General features: G+C 40.5%; 1 long non-coding RNA gene across 2 annotated transcripts in view; it reads right to left on the bottom strand.

Annotated features, from left to right (window-relative positions):
- Window positions 1-1,866: 1,866 nt before the first annotated feature.
- Window positions 1,867-10,387, bottom strand: part of LOC108713216 — a 34,091-nt gene continuing 25,570 nt past the window's right edge. For both annotated transcript variants that reach the window (XR_005966688.1, XR_001935131.2), the window contains exons 2-3: window positions 4,459-4,668; window positions 1,867-2,071 (exon numbers count right to left, since the gene is read on the bottom strand). This is a non-coding gene — a long non-coding RNA (uncharacterized LOC108713216). The remainder of the gene's footprint in view (window positions 2,072-4,458; window positions 4,669-10,387) is intronic.

Raw genomic sequence — 10,387 nt, 5'->3', positions numbered from 1 at the left:
GAGTATCTGTAGAGCTGACCACCTTGTAGAAAAAAAGAGGAGGCACTTCCAAAGACCAATCCTCCAGGCAGTCATCAAATCATGAGTAATTTTATTTTGGTACACAAGGATACAGCCTTACGCGTTTCATATAATTCAGATACTTATCAGGCTCTATGATTAAGTATCTGAATGATGTGAAACGCGTAAAGCTGTATCCTTGTGTACCGAAATAAAATTACTCATGATTTGACAAGTTTGCCTGGAGGATTGGTCTTTGGAAGTGCCTGCTCTTTTTTTCTACACAGTGGTCCGCTCCCTTAGCTGAAGGTTCAGGGTGGTGCACCTGGACCTCTACAACTGGTGAGTTTTACTGAGACCTGAGAATTTTCTATATATATTTTACTTCTATCAACTAATGTTCATTGTTTGTTTTTATCTGTAGAGCTGGATTATTTCAGAATATGCTGCACCCTTACAGGGAATGAGATAATCGGCACACTGCGCCTTTGATAAAATAGGAAACCACCAATGAAAGTGAATAACTATCCTCCACAGATTGAAGCCAGCGGTAAGTCAAGCGGATGTTCCAACCCTTGTAATCCCATGTGCGGTTTCCCCTTCCTATAAAAAGAAATACAATTGTATTTCGCATAGAACACTTTGGCTGCACCTGAAACAAAGGCAACTGCGTTCTTGTAATTGAAACATAAATATATTATAACTCTGTGTTAAAAGTGGCTATAAATATTTCACAAAGGGATTAGATCAACAAGAAAGCAGAGTATTATTTATTTAAAAGCTCAGCTGGTATCAACAAAAGTATAGCAGTAATTATTTTGTAGCCTGGTTATCTCTCAGCTTGACTTTTTAGTAGGATCACGGACTCCTTTCATAGAATAAATGAGAAACAATATGCTCCAAGTGGCAGCCATTGTTTTATATCCATGGTTACCAAATGCACTTGCATGTTCTACATGTGTACTGAGGGAATATAACATTCTCACTAGGGTTCCAAAAACACAGGCTGTTCACTAGTTAAAGAGGCAAATAATTGGAATACAAAATCTGAAAAGGTCTACCTACACTTAAACATGTCTTTAGCTGAGAGTGACTAATGGTCCTATTTCCGACTGCTTAAAAATAGATAGAGAAACCAAAGGAAGCTATGTGGTTTGCATTTTTTCATATAAAAGGGAAAACTTAGGAAGGTAATTATAAGTGTACTTTTTTTGTCATAATTATGTTTGCCATCTTGTCAGCTCAGTGCTCCCTCTCATACTGGCGTTAATTTATCAGCACTGGGCAAATTTGTACCTGGCCAGCAACCCATGGCAATCAATCTCATTTTTGGTTTTCATTCTTCCACCTGCAGATGCTGGGTTCTGAGTTCAATAGAGCAAGTATTATTACTATGTTTGCTAATCACAAAGAAGGGACATGATGTTTGAGCAGCAGAATCCTGTCTAGTTGAGCTATCTAAAGATAACCATTTAACCTATGGTATTCTGGTCATGTCTCGACTTTTTATTGTTTATATTGTATATAGTTTATATATATCACCCTTAATTCTCTCCTTCAAACCTAGCCTTCGGTAGTCTTTATGGGGGACCAATCAGGCACTAGCTATCATGTTATGTGTCCCTTTATGCCGACAACGGTGGGTGTCTCCATCAAATCCCAAGTGTTTTGTGGCTAAGATATAAAATCACATAGCTAATATATAACAAATACTGGGAATTGCATCCCCTGCCTTCACCCTTAATGTTTGTTAAAGTACTGATGGCCTTCAAGATATTTTGGAGAACAGGGTTACCTGAAACAGTCAAGTAGAGTATTTGTAGGCCGCGCACTCCTGGGCATCAACACAAATCGCTCTTCTCCAGATAGTTAAAAGGTAAATTCTTTATTAAGACATAGTATCAATCAAACAAACTTAGCACCTGAGGTCTGACGCGTTTCGTGATACAACACTTCCTCAGAGACCTGAAACAGGCCTTCAGGGTGGACTTCCATAAATAGCTTGGTATCCTCCATCCAATGCTTTGGCTTCCTTTATGGATCAGCTCTACAGTTTGGGGTATTTTCAGATCTAATAGTATAAATAAAGAGAAAATATTCCCTTAATTCTTAGTACAGACTGGATTCTACATCTCTAGCAGGGGTTCCTTTTTCTTTTCTTTTCAAGTCTTTTTATTGAATTTTCAAACAAAAAAAAAAATCCTTTTTCTTTTCTTTTCAAGAATTTTTATTACATCTTCAAGCAAAAAAAGACATTTACATAACAGCAATGTTAAGTCAAAACATACTTAATTTCAATCATAACAAACGGCTAGGAGAACTATAACAGCATATTGCTCACTTAAGTAACCTCAATACAAAAGTATAATAAAGGAGGCTGTATTTTAATAAAACATGATATATACACTAAATGTTTTATTAGTATGAGACCATAAATGTTTACACGCCATTGATTTACACGTCTCTATAAATATCATGATAAAGTACACAGCAATATTACTAATAATAAAAATAAAGAGCACAATAAAGAGCTGAACATTTTACATTAGAAATAAAGTAAAATCTTGTGTGTGTAAACGTGATGTGGATCCCTAGGCTTCAATACAAGTCTATAGGTGGCTTTTTCATGGGCCATGGTGATGTGTTTTTAGGTACTTTAATTAAAAATGGTTGAATTAGAGTGTTGAGCGTGATTATGTTGTCACTAGAGGTTCCACTCCAGCCTGTAGCAGAAGCAGAAGGCATCTCCTGGGTTGTGATTGACAGGATTTTCCTGTTGCCGTAGCTACAGGCTGGAGGGGGGTGCTTCTGTTAGCAGTGTCATCAGGCTTCCAATTAGCACAGTTTTCATCCTCCCCAAACCTATAAACAAGGTTGTATAAGTGTCTTCTACATTGGAAGTGGCAGTCTTTTACTTTACTTCACTGTTGTGATTATTCCCCTTGTTGCAATAAATGCAGAATTTCAGTTGAGTGAGGCATCACTGGCATGATGGAGGCATACTTTCAATTCTGATCAGAACAAGACCAAAAATCACTAAGGATGTGGCTGTTATAAAAGGGCCTCCTTTGCTTCTAGTATCCCACGGCAACCAGCATTTACTGGTCTGCTGTTATAAAGCAAAAAATGTGATTGCTATATGTTACTAAACGTATATCTTATATTGTTACAATCTGAATCTGAAACTTGTTACAAAACTATCTTATCTGTTGCTGTGGCTGTTCTGGGCTCTCTGCCAAAAGCCAATTAAGTTAGAAACTTTGTTTCTTTTTCTGACCATTCAGTGCAGAAAAAAATGGGACTTTCCAGTACAAACACGGGACTGCTAAAAATGGGACAGTTGGGAGGTATGCTCATATCAAGTCACTAGCAAATGGGCATCTTCCACCCCCTTTTAATTTTCTGTAGGCAAATGTAGGTGAGGTTCAGTGGTGAATATATAGAAAATATTGCCCCAATGGTGAACATACAGAAAATATTGCCCTGATTTGCGATGTTGTTATGCCTGGATTTGTGGCAAGGCAAGGTCAAGTTATAGCATTAATGATCCTTTAGATTTGGTGGGATGCTGAGGTTTCCTGTGCTTTGTCTATAGATTTACCTTCATTCTGACATGCAACATGGCACTTTATGTAGTGAAAAACATAAGTATAAAACCTCACTGCCCCTAAGCATAGTTGGCAAAAATCAGCATAAAGGAGAACTACCCCCCTCCGACAAGTTTACAGCCATTGCCCCCCTCTCCTCTACCTCCCCCGCAATGTGCTTTAGTGTTAAAAAGAACCTTTTAAAAAATATTCATCCTTAAAGGCATCTGCCATCTTGTGGATCTTCGCGTAGTCTTCGGGTCTCAACGTCGATTTGTGCATGTGCAGTTGAAGCCAATTCCTGACTTTGCCCAACTGTGCATGCACCGGCAGGCTTTGTGACGGAGAAGAGACCTGAAGTAGACTACAAGAAGATCCCGAAGCTGGCGACCCGGAGCACCGCTGCTCTTCTCTACATTTAAGGGTCAGAGTTTTTAAAAGGGCTTTTTTTTAACACTAAAGCACATCGTGGGGAGGGAGAGGAGAGGGGGACAATGCCTGGAAGCTTAGGGGCTTATGGTACAGGGGGTTTTGTTCTACTTCAAGTATGTGGAGTATTTTAAGCACAAAGAACAAGTAAGGGGTTAATAAAAAGATTTTCACAGTTCCCCTAATCAGTAAGTACATTTCTTTAATCACTTATAATGGTTATGGAAGGTTGAATGAAATAACCTTCTTCAATAATATGAATGGCAACGGCATAACCTTTAATTGGATCATTAGTCAGGGTGGTTATTCCTGAGCTACAAGGATGCCAGACATGGGCTCTCTGCAGCGAACACATTGTTCCCTAATGTATGTCTGTCAGTGGGAGCCGCACATTGTCTCTCTCTCTGGCCTGCACCTGCTCCCCCCCCCCCTCGCACCTCACCTGCCTCTTGTAACTGACGGATTCATACACACACGGCCTGTTATTCCAAACGCCACCAGAACTGAAGCCGCAGCAGTGATAGATGGGCTAGGATTCCCTTTGACGTCAGATACTGGAAATCCCATTTTAATCAGGTTTGCTGGGATTATGTGTCCCCACAGGCCAGTTGGAATATGAGAATGCAGGTACAGAGCAGAGAAACCACAATTACTGGAAATAAAGAAGGGAAGGTCCATTAACACATATCAGAGAAGAGAATACTAATTCACAGCATAAATTCAGTATATTTATTCAGTTTAAGACATACAACATTTCTGTTGCAGATGTGAAGATGTGAAGGGGATCAGACAAATCCTTCCCCTGTTTTTCATACAGCCCAGTTACAGGCCCATGTCTTGGGTGCCCATCCAATTGGCTGGGCGCCCAAGGACATCCTTGGGAGAGTGCCTGTCTTTGGAGCCAAATGTACAGAGTTTCCAGACAGAGCTTATAAAGGGATCCCTGCTACAGCAGCCAGAGAGATCCAGATCTGTGAAGTGTGACAGTGCTGCTTAAAGGAGAACTAAACCTTAAAAATTAATAGGGCTAAAAATGCCATGTTTTATATACTGAACTTATTGCACCAGCCTAAAGCTTCAGCTTCTCAATAGCAGCAATGATCCAGGACTTCAAACTTGTCACAGGGGGTCACCATCTTGGAAAGTGTCTGCAAAACTCACATGCTCAGTGGGCTCTGAGCAGCTGTTGAGAAGCTAAGCTTAGGGGTTGTCGCAAAGCAACAAGCAGAAAACGAGGTTGGCCTGTAATATAAGCTGATGCTACAGGGCTGATTCTATTCTGATGCTAGTTGCACTGGTTTAGAAATGTTTAGAAAGAGCTGTGTTGTGCTCTGCACTGAGAAAGAATTTGAGTTTCGGGGAGAGCCAGTTTCTATCTCCAGCCTGTGGATACGTTGGCCACTGTGTGATTCCCCAGGGTGAGGACAGGTCTTGCTCGTGTACCTGCCACGTGGAAGTGGCTACTACTTTCAAAGGGAAAGGTACCTTGTGGCAGTTAACGTTATCTGGGGACATAAGAGCTCTTGGGGAAGGGACATTGAACTGTTAAATTATTCCATCTCAGCTTTCCAGACCAAAGTCTCCGGGTTGCAGTGCTTAGAACTGCCCTATGTTACATAGTTGCTGAACTGGAAAAAAGCACGTCCATCACGTAAATCAAACTTCTAGTTTCTCTTTTATACTATTTGTAATTAATTAAATGAATTGAAGCAGAGCAAGGCTGATTCTCTATATGTACCTTGTACACAGGACTCCATGCAGAGCCAAAAAGCCCCCTCGTGCATAGTATTGTTGATAAATGATCCCCCCCCCCATGCCTGTCTCATGCTGTCCATCTGTTGGAAGATGTGCTTGCCAACTTTCATTTCTGCAGGTAGTTCTCCTACCGACCCACTGACTTTGTTTTCCATGTAAACAGATGTCCTTTCCATGGCACAAGTCCATCAGAAGTCATTGAGGTAGGACAGAATCACATTATCCACTCTGTTAAGCAGAACATCTCAAGGTTCTTTCTCACAACTCTTGTAAAGGCCAACTTAATCATGGTTTAAAACAAGCACTGTGGCGATTTGTGTCTTCAGGAGTAAAGAAAATACTTTTGGGTTAACGTAGTAAGCATTGGTGGTTTGGTTTGAACTTTTACAGAAACATTCTGAGCATTTATTAAATCCTTCCGTTGAATCATATTCTATGAGTGTATACCGGTATAGTATCCATTATCCATGAAACCCATTAAACAGAAAAATCAGAAGTACAGGAAGTCCATTTCCATAGTGTCCATTTTAAGAAAATGATTCTAATTTTTAAGAATGATTTCCTTTTTCTCTGTATTTTCTCAAGTACCATGTACTAGATACTAAAATATAATTAACCCTTATGGGAGGAAAAACAATGCTTTTGGGTTTATATAATGTATACATTCTTTTTTGCTAGACTTAAAGAATGGTTATGCAAATTTTACCATTACCTGGATAATAGGTCCCATAACTGTAATTCTAATAATCCTGTTGGAAAGAAATGCACAGAAGTCAGGTGAGCTTTTCTCCATGTTCATTTACAAGTAGCTTGGAAAACATATTCAGAAATCACATGGCTGTGGTTTTACATCGTCGCTCAACCAGCAACCCAGTGGAATGGGGCCCCAATTATAGGGATCCTAAATTTCCCACTCCCAGCAAGATCCATCTCTTTTCGGACACACAAAACGGAACATTTGCATCTGTAGTTTTCTCCCTGGGACAGGACTTCCACATTTCCCCTCAATGATGAATCTACCAAGAAGAAGCTGACCCTAGCAGGCCACCATAGGTCTCTCTTACTATTACTGCTCCTTATTATTGGTGTGTGCCAGACACTGTATACTGGGAGTTGTAGGCTGGCAGCAGCAAGGCTGGAAGACACACTGTTCAAAAAAAGATTCCCTAACTTTTCAGGGCCAGCCTAATCTCTGCTTACCCAGTCTCCTGTTCTTTGTTCATGCCTTGATTCACTGCTAAAGGCATATTTTGGCACTGGACACCTAATGAGCCATACGTGGTGGAATAGGACATGGGGTTCAATGGGCCTGTGACACCAAGGGCCCTCCTCGTAGCAACCAACGCCCAAACTCCCCCTGCACATGTGTTACACTTCATTTCGGGTACCGCCGATCTTCCTGGCCAATTGGCTAAGCGAGCCTAGGCCCATAAGGGCCAGGGCCCACCATTGTTTTTCCTGGTTTCCACTGGCCCAACCCAACACTGTACATCTGCCCTCTGGACAGTTGACTGGAATGGGTATCATTTCTTACTGGATAATGTCCTGCATTATTCTTATTATTAATAATTAGAATTATTATCATCACATTTTTATAAAGAACCAACATATTCTGTAGCAGTATAAAATAGGTTGGGGTATTATTGAATATACAGATAACATATGGATATTGACTGATACAGTAAAGAGGGCCCTGCTCAAGAGAATATTATTGTTTATTTATATAGTGCCAGCCTGCCCATGCATTACTTTGCTTTACAGATATTGTTCACATCAGTCCCTGTTCCAGTGGAGCTTACAATGTAAAGTCCCTGTACATTCACACACACTTTGATCAATGTCATAAAGAGTCAATTAACCTGTATCTTTGTGGAGGAAATACCCAGAGTACCCAGAGGAAATCTGCACAGACACAAACTGTGGTCGGAAGATGCGAGGAAGCAATGCCAACCACTGGGCCCCTGTACTGTATTGATGTTATTCTTACTTTGGAGAGCTGGGGGCCAAATGCTTTAGGGAAGACAAATAAATCTTTTTCAGTTTTCTGGGTTGACAATCTTAACAATGCAACAGTGCCACAATGAGATATTACACACATTAAATGAAGAATTAAGCCTAGCATATAGATTTTCCTTTTTTTTAATCACAAGCTGTGAAACAGAAGCCATGAGATCCATGCTGATATTTTTACTCGGGAGAAGTGGCTTTGCCTTAGCGAGCTGCCGATACTGCCTGTCTGTTTTCGAATGTGTCTTTTCTGTGCACAGAAACGGAAAATGCCTAACGATAAGATTTAAATCATCAGCTTTCACCCGAGATGAATTTTTCTGACAAGAAAGTGCTGGAACGGTTGGATTTCAAAGATGTAGAACCACATGACTTCAACAGTGAGCAATTAAAACTGTTACCATTCAACACATTTTCCTTCCCAGCTGCTAGAAAATGGCACCTTTTCACCAGTGGCTGACATTTGCGGTTCTTTCCATGTCATTCCATGCTATTTATAGGTTCTTTTTGTGGAGGAGTTAGGGATAATTAGTGTGTGCAAAGACCTACATACATTAAGCACTTGAGAAGCCATGTGTGCATATAACATTAATAACTTCCAATTTGAAGTTGGAAATCTTTACAAGGAATGCCTTGCTGAGGAAGCTCCCATCTCATGGGTTTATTTTAGTGCACCATTGTGTAATACACCATGAGTAGAATCCTGGGAGGAAGGACAGCCCAGAAAGTTTCCTCTGCACAACTTCAGCTTATACCCCTTTAGTGCTATATGCCCCTTCTAGGCCTTAGGAAATGTTATTTATTAAATTGGTGATATTATCCCAAAAGAAACAGTGTTTTTATATCTTTTTTATAAGTAAAGCACCTTTCTGTTACTAAATATATGCAGTTTTAGGGCAATGACATCCATGTGCATTTCTCAGCTTGGTGAATGGGCAGTGCTGGAAATTGCCCCAGTAATGCCAGTTACCTCTACCCTGTTGGTTCTCTCATGAGAAACATGGCAGCAGGGACCAGGGGTTAAACACGATGGAGGGGTAAGTTAAAGGAGAACTAAACCCTAAAAATTAATTTCTTCTCAGTAGCAGCAATGATCCACGACTTCAAACTTGTCACAGGGGGTCACCATCTTGGAAAGAGTCTGTGACACTCACATGCTCAGTGGGCTCTGAGCAGCTGTTGAGAAGCTAAGCTTAGGGGACGTCACTAATTATCCAGCAGAAAATGAGGTTGACCTGTAATATAAGATGATGCTACAGGGCTGATTATTAAATTCTGATGCTAATTGCACTGGTTTCTGTGCTGCCATGTAGTAATTATCTGTATTAATTACTACTCAGCCTTATACTGTGACATTTCTATTCTATGTGTACTGTATATTGTGTAAGCTCAGTAAGTGACAGCAGCACAGAGTATGTGCAGTGAATCAGCAGAAAAGAAGATGGGGAGCTACTGGGGCATCTTTGGAGACACCGATCTTTACTGCTAAAGGGTTGTGGTTCCCTTGGGCTGGTACAGAAGCCTAAAACATAATATACAACATTTCTAGCTACTTCTTTAGTTAAGCTTTAGTTCTACTTTAAAACATCAAAATGCTCTGTGGCCTTAAAAAGAGTTTCCTTTCCAAACTTTCTTATTCTACCCACTGCTAATTAATGCTCATTAGGGCTCAAAATCCTGTTGTGACACTGGATTCCAAAAAGCATGTGGCCTGAATGTTGTGCCATAGCTACATAGCTAGAATTTCAGCAATAAAGCATTACAGATTGACTGTTTTGTATGAGACTAGGGTTGCCACCTTTGCTGATGGCTAAACCCGAACATGGGGGGCGGGGCGGTGATGTAGGAACAGGAATGATGACGTCAGAGGTGGACACAATGATGCTGGTGGAGTTATGACATCAGGGCAAGGTTATTACATCACTTCGATGCAACTGGCTGGATTTCTATCCAGTATTCTCAATGTTTTAAAGTGTCGATGCCCAGTTCAAAACCACACAGGTGGCAACCCTATCTCTAGCTATATTCTGCTTTAATTATAGGTATGCAATACATTATACAGAAGTCGGTTATCCAGAAAGCTCTGAAATACAGCAATGTTAATTTAGAAAAAAAACATTCTTATTTTTGATTGATTTGCTTTTTTTTCTTCTTTGCATCTGTAATAATAAGAAATAAACTGTACATGAGAGTAACTAAGCCATGTTGAGGTGAGTATCTTCGTATTTAAATGTTTTTCATGTATTGGCCAGATTATTGTTTGCGTTTCATAAGGCTGAAAACTGAACAGAAAGTTCAGACCCGAACAGGCCTTACAAAAACCGAACTGTTCTGGTCAAAACCGAACAGGTGGCAACCCTATATGAGACCTAGCATGATACTTTATTAAGGTGTGATTTGTTTATTGTCTTTGAATGCTTGGGACCAGGGCAGTGTTGGATTGGTGTGTCTGAGGGGCCCCTACCCAGTCGCAAGCTCCAGTTCCTTCAAATGCCACCCTCACACTGAGTCACCCTTCCTCTTTCTAGTCGCAATCCGGTTGCTGGGAAAGCTGGTTCATGGAAGTGACTAAAGCTGGAGAAAATTGGAATAAATTCGCTAGCGTAGAA

The sequence above is a fragment of the Xenopus laevis genome, chromosome 3S (assembly GCF_017654675.1).
Source record: "Xenopus laevis strain J_2021 chromosome 3S, Xenopus_laevis_v10.1, whole genome shotgun sequence".
NCBI classification, from domain to species: Eukaryota; Metazoa; Chordata; class Amphibia; order Anura; family Pipidae; genus Xenopus; species Xenopus laevis.
The sequence above is the reverse complement of the archived record's forward strand: the minus strand, read 5'-3'. Positions and strand labels throughout refer to the sequence as shown.